Source organism: Petromyzon marinus, chromosome 44 (genome assembly GCF_048934315.1).
Source record: "Petromyzon marinus isolate PM22_M1 ecotype Great Lakes invasive population chromosome 44, UKy_Petmar_22M1.pri1.0, whole genome shotgun sequence".
NCBI classification, from domain to species: Eukaryota; Metazoa; Chordata; class Hyperoartia; order Petromyzontiformes; family Petromyzontidae; genus Petromyzon; species Petromyzon marinus.
The window spans coordinates 5,048,612-5,067,773 of record NC_133710.1 but is presented as its reverse complement, the minus strand read 5'-3'; the positions used below and the strand labels follow the sequence as shown (position 1 = coordinate 5,067,773).

Here is a 19,162-nt window from a genome sequence, read left to right as displayed (position 1 = left end):
GCGAAAGGGAGGCCCTCTAGATCCCACATTATTTAACATTATCTTTGACCACATAGTTCGAGAAGCTTTATATGGTTTTACCGGAGGCATTTATATCTGGTACAGATTCAATGGGAGGCTGATCAATGCCCGGGTGCGGTCAAGGGATGCCTCCCTATTGGTCAATCATGTTATGTATGCTGATGATCTGGTGATTGCTGCTAACTCAGAGGAGGAGTTAGAGGCGTTGCTGCTGAACCTGGAGTGTGCCACTAAAAGGTGGGGCCTTACCATCAGCCCCACCAAAACAAAGCAAATGCCTGGCTATTTTGTGCCATCAAACACTCCACCCCTCATCTCCCATTTGGTGATGGAGCAGTTGTGGAGAGAGTGGACAATCAGTGTGCTTATGAGGAGCTCCGGTTTGACAGCAGAGGTCTCACTCCGAATTAGTCTGGCGGTATTATCTTTTCATCGGCTGCGTAACGCTGCTGTGTGGAGCTACCTAGTTTGTTGCTCCGCACGAAGCTTCAGATCTTCTCGGCCACAGTCATGCCGTCCCTTATCTATGCTTGTGAAACGTGGACCCCTCTAATAGTGCATTTGCGCCGGTTAAAAACTGTCAGGCTGGCATGCCTACGATCCATCCTGGGTTTAACCAGGCTGGTTTGTGTGAGGAGCTCACAAATCCTTGAAAGATCTGGACACATTCCCATCAGTGAGCTCCTCCGGCAGGCAAGGCTGCGTTGGCTGGGTCATGTAGCCCGCATGCCCAGCGACCGCATGCCTAAGCAGCTTCTGTTTTGCCGCATAGAGGGGGCTAAACGGGCGCGGCACGGGCTAGAGAAGAGATGGAGTGATGTGGTACAGGAGGATGTGGAGCTGAGTGGACTTGACCGGTACCAGCGGTGTCAAGATCGGCCTCTGTGGAGGAGGCTCGTGAAGGACGCTGCTGGGCAGTTGGAGGCAGTCGCCTCCAACAACAACGGAGGGAAGAGGAGCGACGCTCACAACAACGAGCGGAGCGCCGGGCGGATAAAATGCAGCAAGTTGGCACAGTAGGGGGTACAGCTGGTGTATCTTCCAGTCATGTCAGTCAGCCAACCCATGGCACCTGGGTCTGTCCCGAGACCTCCTGTTAGCGAGCCTTCGACACTTCACGTGGCCTCAAAGTGCACCTGGTCTGGCACCGGCGCCGTGGTGACGTCACCGTCACTTAGTGGCGAATGGCGGGGTATTGGTATACACGCGCGTTCGGCTTGCACGACCCGGGCTGCGGAAGAGGTGAGCTGAAGAACGAGTAAGTGGGTGGGTGAATGAGTGGAACAGGCTTTAGAAGAGATGAGCTGATCGGGTACAAGAGGATGGTGGAGATGATTGGACTGGCAGATGACCGGCACCAGAAGGAGTCAAGATCGCCCTCTGTAGAGGAGGCTCGTGAAGGACGTCACGACTGGGCAATTGGAGGCAGTCGCCCTCCAGCAACAGCGGAGGACGGAGGGGCGACGCTCACAACAACGCGCAGAGCGCCGAGCGTCAAAAGAGCAGCAAGTTGCCACAGTAGGGGGGCACAGGTGGCCCATTTGCCAGTCATCTCAGTCAATCAACCCATGGCACCTGGGTCTGTTCCATTACCTCCTTCGACACTAAACGTGGTCTCAAGTTGCATCTAGCCTGGCACAAGCGCCGTGCCGACGTCACCACCATTTAGTGGCGAACAGCAAATTGTTGCGTGCGCGTGTCTGTTCTCTTTGATTCTTTCGGTGAAGTCACGTAGGTAGAAAAATAATAGATCACGACGTTTCGATCAGGTGGGACAACCATAGAAAAGAAAAAAGAACTGCTGAAGTAGGCGTGTCTGTGTTTCTGTTTGCGCGTCTGTGTGTGCGTGTATGTTGTGCACTTGTGGGGAGTGGAGGTGTAATGGTTAGCGCTACGCTGCGTTCCGAACCCAGCGAGCCGGATTCGATTCCCGCTCACGGCCAACACCGGTGACGAATATTTGAACCGGTCCCGGGAGTCCTCTAGGTCGGCTCAGCCCCAAATGAGTGCATGGCGCGGAGTCTGTGTCCTTGTGTGTACTAAGTCTGTGTCTTTATGTATTTCTGTATGAATGTGTCTGTGTCTTTATGTATCTCTGTGTGTGCCTACGTTATGCACGTGTGTATGTCTATTCATGTGTGTGTGTATGTACACACGTGGGGGGGAGGGGGTATCTTAAAAGTACCCCGCAAGGTGGGGGCCTCTGCCAGGGGTCTCATCTCTCCGTGGGTATTTTTAGGGATGGGAGCGCGGGGTCATGAACTCCAGCACGCGCCAGACGCGTGCACCGTGGTCCCCTTAAACCGGCCCTCGATCCCCTTAAACCGGCCATGGATCCCCTTAAACCGACCTTGGATCCCCTTAAACCCGCCATGGATCCCCTTAAACCGACCATAGATCCCCTTAAACCGACCTTGGATCCCCTATAACCGGCCATGGATCCCCTTAAACCGACCTTGGATCCCCTTAAACCGGCCATGGATCCCCTTAAACCGACCATAGATCCCCTTAAACCGACCTTGGATCCCCTATAACCGGCCATGGATCCCCTTAAACCGACCTTGGATCCCCTTAAACCGGCCATGGATCCCCATAAACCGACCATAGATCCCCTTAAGCCGGGGAACCCCTTGTTGTAAGGGGGCCTGGGTTGCAAGCTTGGGGGTCCCTCGATTCAGGCGCCCCCCCCCCCCCGAGACGAAGGGAGTCTCACGAGGGTGGGGGGAGGGGGTCCCTAGAGTCCCCTGGAAGGGGGATTGCCCCCTCCCTCACTCCCTCCCACTCTCCTCACTCACAGCTCCGGGCCTCGGGCCGAGTAGGGCGGGGTTCGTGACTTGTGAAAAACACAGTGTCCTCACACACACGTGTACACACACACACACACGTGTACACACACACATGTATACACACACACACACGTGTACACACACGTGTACACACACACGTGTATACACACAGACACGTGTAGACACACACGTGTACAACAACAACAACCGCCATTCGCCACTAAGTGGCGGTGACGTCACCACGACGCTTGTGCCAGGCCATGTGCACCTTGAGGCCACGTGAAGTGTCGAACGCCCACTGGCAGGAGGTCACGGGGCAGACCCAGGTGCTACGGGTCGACTGACTGAGATGACTGGCTGATGCACCACCTGTGCCCCCTACTGTGCCCACCTGCTGTGCTTTAGCCACCTGGCGCTCCGCTTGTTGTGAGCGTCGCTCCTCCGCCCTCCGTTGTTGTTGGAGGGCGACTGCCTCCAAATGCCCAGTAGCAGCGTCCTTCACGAGCCTCCTCCACAGAGGCCGATCTTGACACCGCTGGTACCAGTCATCGGCAAGTCCACTCAGCTCCACGTCCTCCTGTACCACATCACTCCATCTCTTCTCTAGCCCGTGCCGCGCCCGTTTAGCCCCCTCGATCCGGCCGAACAAAAGCTGTTTCGGCATGCGGTGGCTGGGCATGCGGGCTACATGACCCAGCCAACAGAGCCTTGCCTGCCGGAGGAGCTCACCGATGGGACCTTGCCCAGATCTGTGTACACACACGTGTACACACACGTGTCCTCACATACACACGTGTCCCCACACACACACACACGTGTCCTAACACACACACACACGTGCACACACGTTTATATACACACACGTTTATATATGTACACACACGTATACACGTGTCCTCACAAAGACAAAGATCCACCGTGTATCCTTAACAGACTATAGGGGCAAGTGCTGTTATCGAGCACCTATGAAGGCCGGAACGATACACGAGGGGGTGGGTGGCCAGCATCACGCCCGGCCGCCTTTGTCTCCCTAGTGGCGATGTTTACACACCGCACCAGGTACTCATTTGAGGCTGAATCGATCTAGGGGAGGCCCAGGACCGGTTCAGATAATCGTCACTGGTATTGGCCGTGATTGGGAATCGAACCCGGGTAACCAGGTTCATAGCGCAGCGCGATAACTGCTCCACGAATACATCCATAAGTGTACAACAACTCTCGTTCGCCTCTAAGTGGCGGTGACGTCACCACGGCGCCTGTGTCAGGCTGGGTGCACTTTGCGGTCACGTGAAGTGTTGGAGGGTCGCTGCCAGGATGTCACGGGACAGACCCGGGTGCCATGGGTTGACTGAGATGACTGGCAGATGCACCAGCTGCGCTCCCCACCGTGCCAACTTTTCAGCGTTTTATTCACCCGGCGCTCCGCTCGTTGTTGTGAGCGTCGCTCTTCCGTCCTCCGTTGTTGTTAAATGAAGGGCGACTGCCTTCAACTGCTCAGTAGCAGCAGCGTCCTTCACGAGCCTCCTCCGCAGAGGCCGATCTTGACACCGCTGGTACCGGTCATCGGATATTTCAATCATCTCCATATCCTCCCGTACAGCCTCAGCTCCATCTCCTCTCTAGCCGGTGCTGTGCCCTTCATTCTAGATTTGAAGTTTCCGTTACTGCAAGGATACATACTCTTTGGTTCTTTCGGTAAAGTCACGTAGGTGAAAAAATAAAATAAAAATAACAATTAAAAATTTTTTTATTTTATTTTTTCACCTACGTGACTTTACCGAAGGAACCAACGAGTATGGGTGCTGTGCCAATTTAGCCGCCTCTATCCGGCCAAATAGAGGCGGCTTGGGAATGTGGTTTCTGGGCATGCGGGCACCATATGACCGAGCAATACGCAGCCTTTGCATGTTAGAGCAGCTCACTGATGGGCCCGTGTCCCGATCTTTGAATGATCTGTGAACTCGTACAATCCGGTGCGGTTAAACTCAGGATGGATCGTAGGCAGGCCAGCCTGAATGTTACAAACCCGGGGCGCAGAGGACCCTGAAAACAGGATTCCGTGTTTTGCCAGCAAAGCGAGAGGGGTGGCCCTAGAAAAGATCCGGAGATTCGTATGAAGAGACAGGGTAGAGAGCTTCCACGCAGCGTCAAGCTGCTGATGAAAATAGAATGCCACTCGACCGATTGGGACGGAGACCTCCAACTGCCATTGGCACATTGCGCACGGGTGGAAACATCGCCTCCACTCTTTCCCTGAAACTGCCCCGCCATTCGTAGGGGAGTTGAAAGGGTTTTTGATTGCATAATAATACCCAGGCGAGTACCTTGTTCAGCAGTAGCGTCTCACAACTCCTTATAAGTGGGCAGTAATTCCGAGATCATCAGAATACGTAATAACATGGTTGACCGATCGGGAGAAATCCTTTGACCGCAGACGTGCATCGATCAGCCTCTCATTGTATCTCTTTATCAGATGGAAATTACACCGGAACATCCGTCGGAAGCTCGAACTACGTGGTCAAAGAAGATAATAAATAGTGTCGAGACCGAATGACTTCCCTGTCGCACCCCAAGATGAACAGAAAATGTCTCAGACTCCAGCCAACGCAGCTTTTCTCCCGGGCCTGCCTACCTACCATCGTGAATGATTGTGAGCAGAGGGGTTCTGGGATTTCCACACGCACGAAGAACAGACTCCAGAGCCCTGGCCTATGGATAGTGCCATAGGCTTTCTTGACCAGGTCAATAAAGCAGAGGCGCATTTAGGTCCATTTGAAATTCCATACACCTTTGCCTGGGCAAGGCCGATGTTGAATAATTATCCTTGCCAGGACCTTTCCCGACACACACTGCGGACGATGCCCTGGTAGTGGTTGCCACGAGTGTGATCTCCACGTGTACAAAGGGGACACGTTTGTATGGGCGCGTGCATGTGCGTGTGTGTACACACGTGTAACAATACAGATATCCTCCGAATGGCTTGTAACAACACTGTCAGGGCAAGTGCTTTTAGCGAGCACCTATCAAGGCCCGGCAGGGGGGTCACAAACACCGTTCCCGGCCGCCTTTGTCTCCCCGGTGATCATGTTTACTACACACCGCACTAGGTAGCCATGTGAGATTGAGTCGACCTAGGGTAGGCCCAGGACCGGTTTAGGGTATTCGAGAGAGATAGACACGCGAACTCAAAACATACAAGCAGGTCGCCGAGTGGACTAACCACTACCCTACCGATAACGCAGACACATATACACACACGTGTACACCAGGTACTCATTTACAGCCGACTTAGCTAACACATACAACGCACACGTGTATGTGTGCTCTGCGCCTCTATATACGCGTGTATACATCTGTACACGGGTGTGTGCGCGTCTGTACCCGCGCGCGCGTGTGTGTACACGCGTGTGTGTGTACACGCGTGTGCGTCTGTACACGTGCATGTGTGTACACGTGTGTGTGTGTACACGCGTGTGTGTACACGCGCGCGTGTGTGTGTACACGTGTGTGTGCGCGTCTGTACCCGCGCGTGTGTGTACACGCGCGTGTGTGTGTACACGTGGTTGTGTGTGTACACGTGTGTGTACACGTGTGTGTACACGTGTGTGTACACGTGTGTGTACACGTGTGTGTACACGTGTGTGTACACGTGTGTGTACACGTGTGTGTGCGTTTGTACACGCGCGTCTGTACACACGTGCGTGTGTCCTTACAAGCGTGTGTGTGTGCGTCTGTACACACGTGCGTGTGTCCTTACAAGCGTGTGTGTGTCTGTATACACGCGTGTGTGTCTGTACACACACGTGTGTGTGTATACACGCACACACGTGTGTGTCTGTATACACGCGTGTATACACACACACGTGTGTGTGTATACACGCGTGTGTGTGTGTCTGTACACACACGCGCGTGTGTGTCTGTATACACGCGTGTGTGTCTGTATACACGCGTGTGTGTCTGTGTAAATGCGTGTGTTTGTGTGCACGTGGGGGGCGGGGCTGACGTCACGCGGGCCACACCCCCCCCCCCAACCCTCCACGAGGTCTTGCGCAACACGAGGCGAGGGGGATAGCGAGGGGAGAGGCGAGGGAGAGGAGAGAGGGATAGGGGGGAGGGCAGAGGAGAGAGATAAGGGGGGGGGGCAGGGGAGAGATAAGGGCGGTGGGGGGGGGATAAGGGGAGAGCAAAGAGAGATGGAGGTTAGAGAGGGACAGAGGAGATGACAGTAGTGAGGAGATGGGGAGATACAGGAGAGAGATATTTTTTTATATTACAACTATTACATAGAAAACACAGGGGGAACTTAGACATGGAGTAGGGAGAGAGGGGTAGAGAGAGAGGGGTAGAGAGAGAGAGAGAGGGAAGGGGTAAGAAGGAGGAGAGCAGAGCGTGAAATCTTTTGTGAAATCTTTCATTTAAAAAGGAGGGGGGGGGGGCGGTTTACATAAAGCAAAGCATTAAAAAAAACCGAAATGATGAACGAAGCAAAGTGCCGACTACACCGAGCATCTTCTTGGTTCCTCTGATCGTTAAAAAAGAGAGATGATGAGAAACATAGAGGGGGAGTGTGGGGAGGGGAGAGAGGGGGGGGGGGGCAGACAGGGGAGGGGGAGTGAGGAGAGAGGGAGCGGATTGATAGGGTGGAGTGAGGTGGAGGGAGAGAGGGAGGGTGATGGAGAGGGAGGGTGATGGAGAGAGGGAGGGTGATGGAGAGGTAGGGTGATGGAGAGGGAGGGTGATGGAGAGAGGGAGGGAGGGTGATGGAGAGAGGTAGGGTGATGGAGAGAGGAAGGGTGATGGACGGAGAGAGGGTGATGGGGAGAGGGAGGGTGATGGAGAGAGGGAGGGTGATGGAGAGAGGGAGGGTGATGGAGGGAGGGAGGGTGATGGAGAGAGGGAGGGTGATGGAGGGAGGGAGGGTGATGGAGAGAGGGAGGGTGATGGAGAGGGAGGGTGATGGAGAGAGGGAGGGTGATGGAGGGAGGGTGATGGAGAGAGGGAGGGTGATGGAGAGAGGGAGGGTGATGGAGAGAGGGAGGGTGATGGACGGAGAGAGGGTGATGGGGAGAGGGAGGGTGATGGAGAGAGGGAGGGTGATGGAGAGAGAGAGGGTGATGGAGAGAGGTAAGGTGATGGAGAGGGAGGGTGATGGAGAGGGAGGGTGATGGAGGGAGGGAGGGTGATGGAGAGGGAGGGTGATGGAGGGAGGGAGGGTGATGGAGGGAGGGAGGGTGATGGAGAGGGAGGGTGATGGAGAGAGGGTGATGGAGGGAGGGTGATGGAGAGAGGGAGGGTGATGGAGAGAGGGAGGGTGATGGAGAGAGGGTGATGGAGGGAGGGTGATGGAGAGAGGGAGGGTGATGGAGAGAGGGAGGGTGATGGAGGGAGGGAGGGTGATGGAGAGAGGGAGGGTGATGGAGAGAGGGAGGGTGATGGAGGGAGGGAGGGTGATGGAGAGAGGGAGGTGATGGAGAGAGGGAGGGTGATGGAGAGAGGGAGGGTGATGGAGGGAGGGAGGGTGATGGAGAGAGGGAGGGTGATGGAGAGAGGGAGGGAGGGTGATGGAGAGAGGGAGGGAGGGTGATGGAGAGGGAGGGTGATGGAGGGAGGTAGGGTGATGGAGAGAGGGAGGGTGATGGAGAGAGGGAAGGAGGGTGATGGAGAGGGAGGGTGATGGAGAGAGGTAGGGTGATGGAGGGAGGTAGGGTGATGGAGAGAGGGAGGGTGATGGAGAGGGAGGGTGATGGAGAGGGAGGGTGATGGAGAGGGAGGGTGATAGGGAGGGTGATAGGGAGGGAGGGTGATAGGGAGGGAGGGTGATGGAGGGAGGGAGAGAGAGAGAGGGGGGAGGGTGATGAGAGAGGGAGGGTGATGGAGAGGGAGGGTGATAGGGAGAGAGGGAGGGTGATGGAGGGAGGGAGAGAGAGAGAGGGGGGAGGAGAATGGTTTGAGGGGAGGAGGGAGAGCGAGCGAGCGAGAGAGAGACGAGGAGAGAGGGAGGGAGAGAGGCAGGGTGTCTCGGTCATCGTGGCGCCATGGACTGAGCTCGACAGCCACGGGAGACGCGGAAGATGCGAGCGGCGTGAGGTGAGGAGTGAATGTGAGTGGTGAGTGTGAGGGGTGAGTGTGTGGGGTGAGTGGTGAGTACGAGGGGTTAGTGTGAGGGGTGAGTGTGTGCGCTGTCGGGTGTGAGTGTGTGCGCGGTGAGGGTGTGAGGGATCAGGTTTTGGGAGTTAAGGGTGGCAGGTGAGTGGTAAAGGTGAGGAGTGAATGTGTGACGTGAGGAATTTGTGGTGACGGCGAGAGGGGTGAGGATTGAAGGTGGTGAGGTGAGTGGCAGGTGAGTGGCAGGATGTGTGTGTGTGTGTGGGGCCAGGGAAAGTGTGTGTGGTGAGGGTGCATGATGAGGGAGTGTAGTTAGGGTGCGTGGTGAGGGAGTGTGGTTAGGGTGCGTGGACGGTTAGGTGAGTGGTGAGTGCCTCTGGGTGTGGTGTAGTGTGTATGGTGAGTGTGTGATAAGTGGTGAGGGTCTATGGTGAGGTAAGCGTGTATGGTGAGGTAAGGGGTAGTGAGGGTGCGTGATAATGGGGTGTATGGGGGGGAGGTGAGATTGTGGTGAGTGTCAGGTGTTACCAATAGTTGGTGAGTGTAGGATGTATGGTAGAATGTGTGGTGAGCGTGTGTGTGGTGAGGATGTACAGTGAGGGAAAAAAAGTATTTGATCCCCTGCTGATTTTGTACGTTTGCCCACTGACAAAGAAATAATCAGTCTATAATTGTAATGGTAGGTTTATTTGAACAGTGAGAGACAGAATAACAACAAAATCCAGAAAAAACGCATGTCAAAAATGTTATAAATTGATTTGCATTTTAATGAGGGAAATAAGTATTTGACCCCTCTGCAAAACATGACTTAGTACTTGGTGGCAAAACCCTTGTTGACAATCACAGAGGTCAGACGTTTCTTGTAGTTGGCCACCAGGTTTTCACACATCTCAGGAGGGATTTTGTCCCACTCCTCTTTGCAGATCTTCTCCAAGTCATTAAGGTTTCGAGGCTGACGTTTGGAAACTCGAACCTTCAGCTCTCTCCATAGATTTTCTATGGGATTAAGGTCTGGAGACTGGCTAGGCAACTCCAGGACCTTAATGTGCTTCTTCTTGAGCCACTCCTTTGTTGCCTTGGCCGTGTGTTTTGGGTCATTGTCATGCTGGAAAACCCATCCACGACCCATTTCCAATGCCCTGGCTGAGGGAAGGAGGTTCTCACCCAAGATTTGACGGAACATGGCCCCATCCATCGTCCCTTTGATGCGGTGAAGTTGTCCTGTCCCCTTAGCAGAAAAACACCCCCAAAGCAAAATGTTTCCACCTCCATGTTTGACGGTGGGGATGGTGTTCTTGGGGTCATAGGCAGCATTCCTCCTCCTCCAAACACGGCGAGTTAAGTTGATGCCAAAGAGCTCGATTTTGGTCTCATCTGACCACAAAACTTTCACCCAGTTGTCCTCTGAATCATTCAGATGTTCATTGGCAAACTTCAGACGGGCATGTATATGTGCTTTCTTGAGCAGGGGGACATTGCGGGCGCTGCAGGATTTCAGTCCTTCACGGCGTAGTGTGTTACCAATGGTCCTCCCGTGTAGTTCTGGGCTGATTCCTCACCGTTCTCATGATCATTGCAACTCCACGAGGTGAGATCTTGCATGGAGCCCTAGGCCGAGGGAGATTGACAGTTCTTTTGTGTTTCTTCCATTTGCGAATAATCGCACCAACTGTTGTCACCTTAAATTTCGATTTAAAGCTTTCGTGACTGCAAGGATTCATCTTCTTTGGTTCTTTCGGTAAAGTCACGTAGAATGAGAATAAAATAATAAAATAAAATAAGACAATAAAATTATCAGGTGAAAGAACAGAACTGTCGGGACGACAGTTCTGTTCTTTCACCTGAAGAAGGCTACTTGTGTTGTGGCCGAAACGTCGTGAGAATTTTATTGTCTTATTTTATTCTCATTCTACGTGACTTTACCGAAAGAACCAAAGAAGGTGTTGTCACCTTCTCACCAAGCTTCTTGGCAATTGTCTTGTAGCCCATTCCAGCCTTGTGTAGGTCTACAATCTTGTCCCTGACATCCTTGGAGAGCTCTTTGGTCTTGGCCATGGTGGAGAGTTTGGAATCTGATTGATTGATTGCTTCTGTGGACAGGTGCCTTTTATACATGTAACAAGCTGAGATTAGGAGCACTCCCTTTAAGAGTGTGCTCCTAATCTCAGCTCGTTACCTGTATAAAAGACACCTGGGAGCCAGAAATCTGTCTGATTGAGAGGGGGTCAAATACTTATTTCCCTCATTAAAATGCCAATAAATTTATAACATTTTTGACATGCGTTTTTCTGGATTTTTTTGTTGTTATTCTGTCTCTCACTGTTCAAATAAACCTACCATTAAAATTATAGACTTATCATTTCTTTGTCAGTGGGCAAACGTACAAAATCAGCAGGGGATAAAACACTTTTATCCCTCACTGTATATTATAATGAATGTGTAGTGAGTGTATAGTGTGTGGTGATGGTATAGTGAGTGGTGAGTATATAGTGAGTGTGTAGTGAGTGGTAAGTGTATTTAGTGAGGGTGTGGTGAGGGTGTGGGACAGGTGCGGGATTCGGTGCGAGTCACAGTCTGTGTGCAGGGTTGGGGTGTCGGGGTAAGGGTGTCGTGGTAGTGGTGTAGTGGTAAGGGTATGGGGGGTAGGGGTGTAGTGGTAGGGGTGTAGTGGTAAGGGTATGGGGGGTAGCGGTGTAGTGGTAGGGGTGTAGTGGTAAGCCTGTCGGAGTATGGTGGACGTGGTAGAGTAAGGCTGTCGGGCTATGGGTGTCGTGGTGTGGGTAAGGCTGTCGGGGTATGTGGGTTGCTGGTGTAGGAGGGGTAAGAGTGTCGATGTTGGGATGTCAGGGCAAGGGGGGGTGTGGGGTTATTCTCGTCGTGCTCGGGGTGTCCGGTGATGATGTCGTGGTCGTTCTCTGGGGGTGGGGCTGTAGGGGTAGAGGTGTCTCTGTGTGTTCCACTTCAATCAGACCATTCCCAGTCTGGACGGTCTCACATTTGTCGTTTTGTTGTTGTTGTTCGATCGTGGGTCTGATTGTGTTTTTGTTCCACGGGCAAGATGCTGGTTTATGTGTCCTTGGTCTTTGTGATGGTTGGTTTCTGTCGTGTGTGTTGTGTACAAGGGTTGTTTCTCTTGTGTTGAGTTGTGCGTGCTTGCTTACGCGGTTGTGTGTGAGTTTTGTGTATGTGGTGGTTGTTGTTGTTGTGTGTGATGGCTGTATAAGTGTGGTTATATGTGTGCGCGCGAGGTTGTTTGTGTATCTTGTTGTGTTATTTACTTTCTCGTGTCCGGGAGGTTTACGTGGTTAGTGCACCCGCTCACGGCCACAAAAAGTGACGAATAACTTAAACCGGTCCTGGGACTCCCCTAGGTCGACTCAGCCTCAAATGAGTACCTGGTGCGTTGTGTAAACATCGCCACTGGGGAGACAAAGGCGGCCGGGCGTGGTGCTGGCCACCCACCGCCTCGTGTGCCGTGCCGGCCTTCATAGGTGCTCGCTAACAGCACTTGTCCCAAGTCTGTTAAGGCTACACGGGAGGTCTTTGTCTTTGTGTCTTGTTGTGCTATTTAGTTTCTTGTGTTTGAGGGAGTGACAATTGTTGTCTTTTTGGTTGTTGACAGGGGTTGTGTTATGTATATCGTGCGATGCCTGTCAATGCGTTGTTGGGTGTATTTGTATGTCGCTCGCTAAGGTTGTTTGTGTTGTTGTTGTGTGAGCGTTGTGTGTCTTGTTGTCGTGTGTCAGGGTTGTGTGTGTGTGTGTGTGGTTATGTTGTTGTGTTTGGTTACATTGTGTGTGCGTGTGTATGTGGCTGGTGATTGTTGTATGCCAGAGAGGGTGTCTGGTTGTTGGTGTGTGTGTGACCTGTGTATTTGTGAGTGTTGTGTGTCTGGTTGTTAGTGTGTTTGTGTAACCTGTGTATTTGTGAGTGTTGTGTGTCTGGTTGTTGGTGTGTGTGTATGTGACCTGTGTATTTGTGAGTGTTGTGTGTCTGGTTGTTGGTGTGTGTGTGTGTGACCTGTGTATTTGTGAGTGTTGTGTGTCTGGTTGTTGATGTGTGTGTGACCTGTGTATTTGTGAGTGTTGTGTGTCTGGTTGTTGGTGTGTGTGTGTGACCTGTGTATTTGTGAGTGTTGTGTGTCTGGTTGTTGGTGTGTGTGTGACCTGTGTATTTGTGAGTGTTGTCTGGTTGTTGGTGTGTGTGTGAGACCTGTGTATTTGTGAGTGTTGTGTGTCTGGTTGTTGGTGTGTGTGTGACCTGTGTATTTGTGAGTGTTGTGTGTCTGGTTGTTGGTGTGTGTGACTTGTGTATTTGTGAGTGTTGTGTGTCTGGTTGTTGGTGTGTGTGAGACCTGTGCATTTGTGAGTGTTGTGTGTCTGGTTGTTGGTGTGTGTGTGATCTGTGTATTTGTGAGTGTTGTGTGTCTGGTTGTTGGTGTGTGTGTGTGTGACCTGTGTATTTGTGAGTGTTGTGTGTCTGGTTGTTGGTGTGTGTGTGACCTGTGTATTTGTGAGTGTTGTGTGTCTGGTTGTTGGTGTGTGTGTGACCTGTGTATTTGTGAGTGTTGTGTCTGGTTGTTGGTGTGTGTGTGACCTGTGTATTTGTGAGTGCTGTGTCTGTTTGTTGGTGTGTGTGTGTGTGACCTGTGTATTTGTGAGTGTTGTGTGTCTGGTTGTTGGTGTGTGTGTGTGACCTGTGTATTTGTGAGTGTTGTGTGTCTGGTTGTTGGTGTGTGTGTGACCTGTGTATTTGTGAGTGCTGTGTCTGGTTGTTGGTGTGTGTGTGACCTGTGTATTTGTGAGTGTTGTGTGTCTGGTTGTTGGTGTGTGTGTGACCTGTGTATTTGTGAGTGCTGTGTCTGTTTGTTGGTGTGTGTGTGTGACCTGTGTATTTGTGAGTGTTGTGTGTCTGGTTGTTGTGTTTTTAGTGTTCATATCTGCTTGACTGGTGCACGCGTGTAGTTAGTGTGTTGGTGGTTGTTGTGCTGTGTTTGGCTGTGTTGTGTGTGAGAGGTTGTATGACGTACGGTGCGAAAGAAGTTCAACATACATACGCTGTTTGGTTGTGGCGAGTTTAATGTGTTATGTTGTGTGTAGTTGTGTGTGTGTAGTGAATTCACTACAACAACAATAACAGCAGCACTCTGATACAGCATTATGCATTTAACACAGCTAGGGTGGCTGAGGGCCTTAACGACACAACAATTGTTCAGACCATTCACGTGGCCTAACCCAGGAATCGCTGATGAATCACTACATGAAATACAAAAATGATGGTTAAAGAAACTTAACTGAAATTGTTTTTTTACATTTAATTTCACCAGGTAAGGCTCGTTTATTTGGGAAGCGACCTGGCCACAAATGATAGCGCAACGAAATGGCTCATCGTGTGGACTTTTTTTTTTAAAATCGCAGCCAAATAACTCCAAAACGCGTGGTGATTTTGATTGTAAATCGCGGAGCGGAAAAAAAACCGGAGGACCCGGAGAAAAATCCACGCGATCACGGGGAGAGAGGAGAGAGAGAGATTGACACGCGAACTCCAAATATACAAGTAGGCGACCAGGGTCGGGATCGAAACCCCCACGACCTCCAGTATACTTGGCGAGGTGGTTAACATCTCGCCACCACTACGTAACAATAACAGCAGCCACCTGTTATTGTTGCAGTCCGAGTACTGCATTGTTCATGCAGTGCAGTACGGACAATGCAGCTAGAGGCGATGTTCGCTGCTTGCTGCTGCTGCGTGATCCCAATCGAGTAATTTCTGCGGTGTAATTTTCGAATTGGGCAAATGCTTAGACCTCCCCCTCCCCACCAACTCACGTCAAGCCTTTGGGCAGGCGATGGGGGCTTAACTCTTCCCCAGTTACGCCACGGAGGGGATCTCTCACATCCATCGTAAGTCACTGTGCGAGTGAGTGAAGCGTCGCACCAGACGGCGCGAAGTTCGGGTCCAGTAACAAAACGGCCCCGATTTTACATCTCTCGCCCTTTCTCACCAACCACCACCGCCCCTTGACGTCGTTTCGCAAATGCGTCGTCGCTGTATTATTAACACCTCGACCATGATTTGCGTCGCCTAAAGCACCCACACACACTCACGTCGCTGGCAGCGACGCCTCGTCCGTGTCTCATACCCTGTCAACCCAGCACGGATTACGACCCCGTCGGTCTTGGACAGGGAAATTGAGTTCTCAGGGCCATACAACGCTACAGGCGTTTCAATACGGGCACAATTAATTGTTGTCTATTTGTTTGCGTTTCTCCCGTGTGATGGGACTTTGTAGGATGAACGTTGGTCTGTAATAAAGTAGGCGCTGATAAGTGGTTGACAGGTATAAACGATACACAATACATTACTATACACTTTTATACCCTACACTATTCACTGCACTGTCATACCGGTCAACCCATATGGTTTACCCCGTATTCTTGTACAGGGAAATAAGATGTCAGGTCCATACGCCGCTACAGCCGTTTCAATACGGGCAAAACAATGATGATCATACGTACCAATTTAAAAAAAAACACAGCCGTGGGACAGCTTTTTATTTACTCTGAAGAGTAGCGATCTCCGTAGCATCCACATGTCATTATGTAAAATCACAGACAGTAGAAGAATAAGTAGCATCATTGACACCAATTATAAAAAATTAATACATAAAATAGTTTTTGTTTAGTAACATATTTGTTGTCTGTTTGTTTGTGTATCTCCCTTGTGATGGTACTTTGTAGGATGAACGTTGAGATTGATAAGGGGCACGGGGTGACCAAAAAGGTCTGAATTGGTCTGTAATAAGAAGGCACTGATAATGGGTTGACAGGTATGTCTTTCTCGTTATCCGTCGTCCACCACCACCCCTGTACTATTACTACTACCCTGTGAATCGCTTTGATCTACATCGTTTCGATATTCGTCGTCGCACATTTCAGGAACCCATCCCCCACGTAAACCGGGGTATTACTCGTCTGCAGTCGTAGTATTTTAGCGGCTAATAACACGCTGCACACCCGCCACCATGGCAGTAATATTAAAAACTAAAATTTATTTTTTTATTTAACCAGGTAAGGTCCAATGAGCCCTATAGCTCTTTTTCATTTGCGACCCAGCCACAAATGATAGCTCAACAAAGTGGCTTACCGTGTGGGAATTTACAGCAACCAAAAAGTCTGAACGCACGATTCTGAATGTGGAGGGGAAAACCCGGAGGACCTGGAGAAGAATCCACGCGACCACGGGGAAAGAGACACGCAAACTCCAAATAAACTGCAGCAGCAGGCGTCAGGGTCGGGATCGGACCCACGACCTCTTGTACACCAGGCGAGGTAGTTAACATCTCCGAGCCACCGTGATGATGATGATGATGAGAGAGAGACACGCAAACTCCAAATATACAGCAGGCGTCAGGGCCAGGATCTAACCCACGACCTCCTGTATACCAGGCGAGGTAGTTAACATCTCCTAGCCACCGTGATGATGATGATGATGAGAGAGAGACACCGCAAACTCCAAGTATACAGCAGCAGGCGTCAGGGTCGGGATCTATCCCACGACCTCCTGTATACCAGGCGAGGTAGTTAACATCTCCTAGCCACTGTGATGATAATGATGATGATGAGAGACACGCAACTCCAAATATACAGCAGCAGGCGTCAGGGCCTCTTCGTCACAGCCCCAACCCAACTGCGACTTCGCAGTTTCGATTCGGCAGCTGTGAATTCGCAAGTGCCATCACACATCGGTTCCAATACAAACGAACCCTCTGGCGCCGGCTTAGACATTCAGTGTTACGTCAGCAACAGAGTCGCTGCTCACTTGAACTAATTGCTGGTGAACTGCCCAGATGGTTTATAGGCGAGGACTCCTCTCTGTTAGATATGTGGGTCCTGGTTAAGAGACACGTGGGATATCACTGTTTGAATATACTAACATATGCGATATACGTAATTCAACATTGTACGAAAAGTGGCATTTTACACTTTGTATAATGTTTAACAAAAAAATATTTCAATAGATTTTTTTGTTGTACACAAGAACAAAGGCCCGCTGTAGAACGTTGGGCAACACAAAAGCGACACTTTGTACTCTGTTGAACTATCCATATCGCAGTGATATATATTAGTGGCTCAATGTTGATTTGAAACTGTCGTGACTGCAGGAATCCACACTCTTTGCTTCTTTCGGTAAAGTCACGTGGGTAGAAATATAATAAAACACATCGCGACGTTTCGATCGCAACACAAGCGGTCGCCATCAGGCAAAGGAGTCGGCCTTTAAAGGTAAACTGTTTATAAAGGTTTGGAGATGGGCTGACTCCTTTGCCTGCTGACGACCGCTTGTGTTGCGATCGAAACGTCGCGATTTGTTTGATCTTATTTTATTTCTATCTACGTGACTTTACCGAAAGAACCAAAGAGTATTTTGGTGGCTGTTTAGAGTATTTGGCTGCTGCGATAACTTTTCCCGTGCGAAGCCACTTCGTTGAGCGGTCTTTTGTGATTCCCAGGTCGCTTCTGAAAAATGCCTATTTCGGCCTTACCTGGTAAAATAAACAAAAAAATAGTTAGTTTTAAATCCATATTTTTACAATTATTATTCCGTTTTGTTGGGTTTTTTTTTTTTACATGCGATCGTTAATTTGGCGAGCGCTTGGAACCTCCCCTGTACTTTTCCACCTCTGCCCACCCCAGCATTGTACTCCCGAGAGCAAAAAGAGAGTCGCACATCTCACTTGGCTCTTCCAACTTCAGCCAAAACGCCTCGTGTCGACGACAATGACGCAAATTCGACGCGGCCATCAGTGGGGCTTCTAATAGTTACGCTACTGTTCCTACGCTCATAACACGCAAATAAACTACAGCACATTGCCGATCTCGTCAAGGAGCATAGACCGTGACTCCGGTCATCGTCACAGCAGCAGCGCCCTTCTGCTGGCCGTCGAACAAAGACGGTCACCGCATCGCACGCTTGCAGATGCGTTTCTGCGACCGTCTGGAACGCTCTTCCCTTCCGATATTAGGACGCCACTGGGGAGCTATGCACTTTTAAATCATCTCGATTCACAACTAATTTCTTCAAAGCTGTTTTTGTGTTTAGTTTGTTGTCCTTCCTCCGCACCTCTGATTAGCACGGTTGGCTACGTACCGGTGCGAAAGAAGGTCAACATACATGCACACACTACATACACAACGGGCTGGTGAAGACACACAAGAGACAATGCTCGTTGTTGTATCGATTGGCCGCTGTGGCTCCTGTGTATCAGCATGAGCCACCAAGCTCTATCCACTGCTGGGGTGCTGCGGTGGCGAGATGTTAATTCCCCCCGCCTGATATGAAGGAGGTGGTGGGTTTGATCCCAACCCTGACGATGCCTTCATTGTGTTCTCCCCTTGGTCATGTGTTTTTTTTTTATTCGGGTCCTCCGATTTTTCCCCTCCACATTTAGAAACATGTGTGTAGAGTATTTGGCTGCCATACATTTCCACGTGATAAGCCACTTCGTTGAGCTATCAGTTGTGGCCAGGACGCTTCTGGAAACGAGCGAAATAGCTCAGCCGGGCTTATCTGGTAAAAGTAAAACAGTTTAGTTTGTTTAGTTTAGTAATAGTTGTGGACGAAGGCCTCTCGCCCCACCTCCTCTGCTGTCGCCATCTCTCATAGTTTTGGGGGTGCCCACAATCCATCTTGCCGCCCAATGCCCCCCACGCCTCGCCCCGCGCCCGAGCTGATTCAGCTGCTCCATCTCCGCATGGTGACCGTGCCGTCTCGGGCGCGTTTCTACCCTTTAGCTGCCGCTAATTAGCGACGACGCGTCCTGCCTGAACCCGCGTGTGAAGTAATTGATGCAATGTCGCTAATTCACGTTTGTTCCTCTCTGATCCACGTGCTCCTCGCAGTGCCGGATTAAGCTCGTGTGGGGCCTGTAGCATGATGTGATAAAGGGGCCCTAAATAAAAAAAACACGTAAATATTAAAACACAATTTTTTTTACTTGCATAGTAAAGTCATTGTATTTTTTAAATTTCCTATACAGCCTTAAACACCCAGTCGTTCGTAAAAGTTGAAGGCGGTATAGTACTATGGTAATAGAGCAAGTGCAGAAACACTGAACCGAAATTGATAGCTTAAAAGCATTTAGCGCGGGGCCCTTGAAAGTGCGGGGCCCCCTAGCATATGTAGTAGCTACATATGTAGTAGCTACATATGTAGTAGCTACATATGTAGTAGCTACATATGTAGTAGCT

At 50.8% G+C, this 19,162-nt stretch overlaps 1 protein-coding gene across 1 annotated transcript in view; it reads left to right on the top strand.

Moving 5' to 3' along the window:
• Positions 1-8,755: 8,755 nt before the first annotated feature.
• PRLR (prolactin receptor) overlaps positions 8,756-19,162 on the top strand; it is a 59,279-nt gene continuing 48,872 nt past the window's right edge. The window contains exon 1 of the mRNA XM_032970545.2: positions 8,756-8,894. The gene's annotated coding sequence lies outside the window, so the exon portion shown is untranslated. The remainder of the gene's footprint in view (positions 8,895-19,162) is intronic.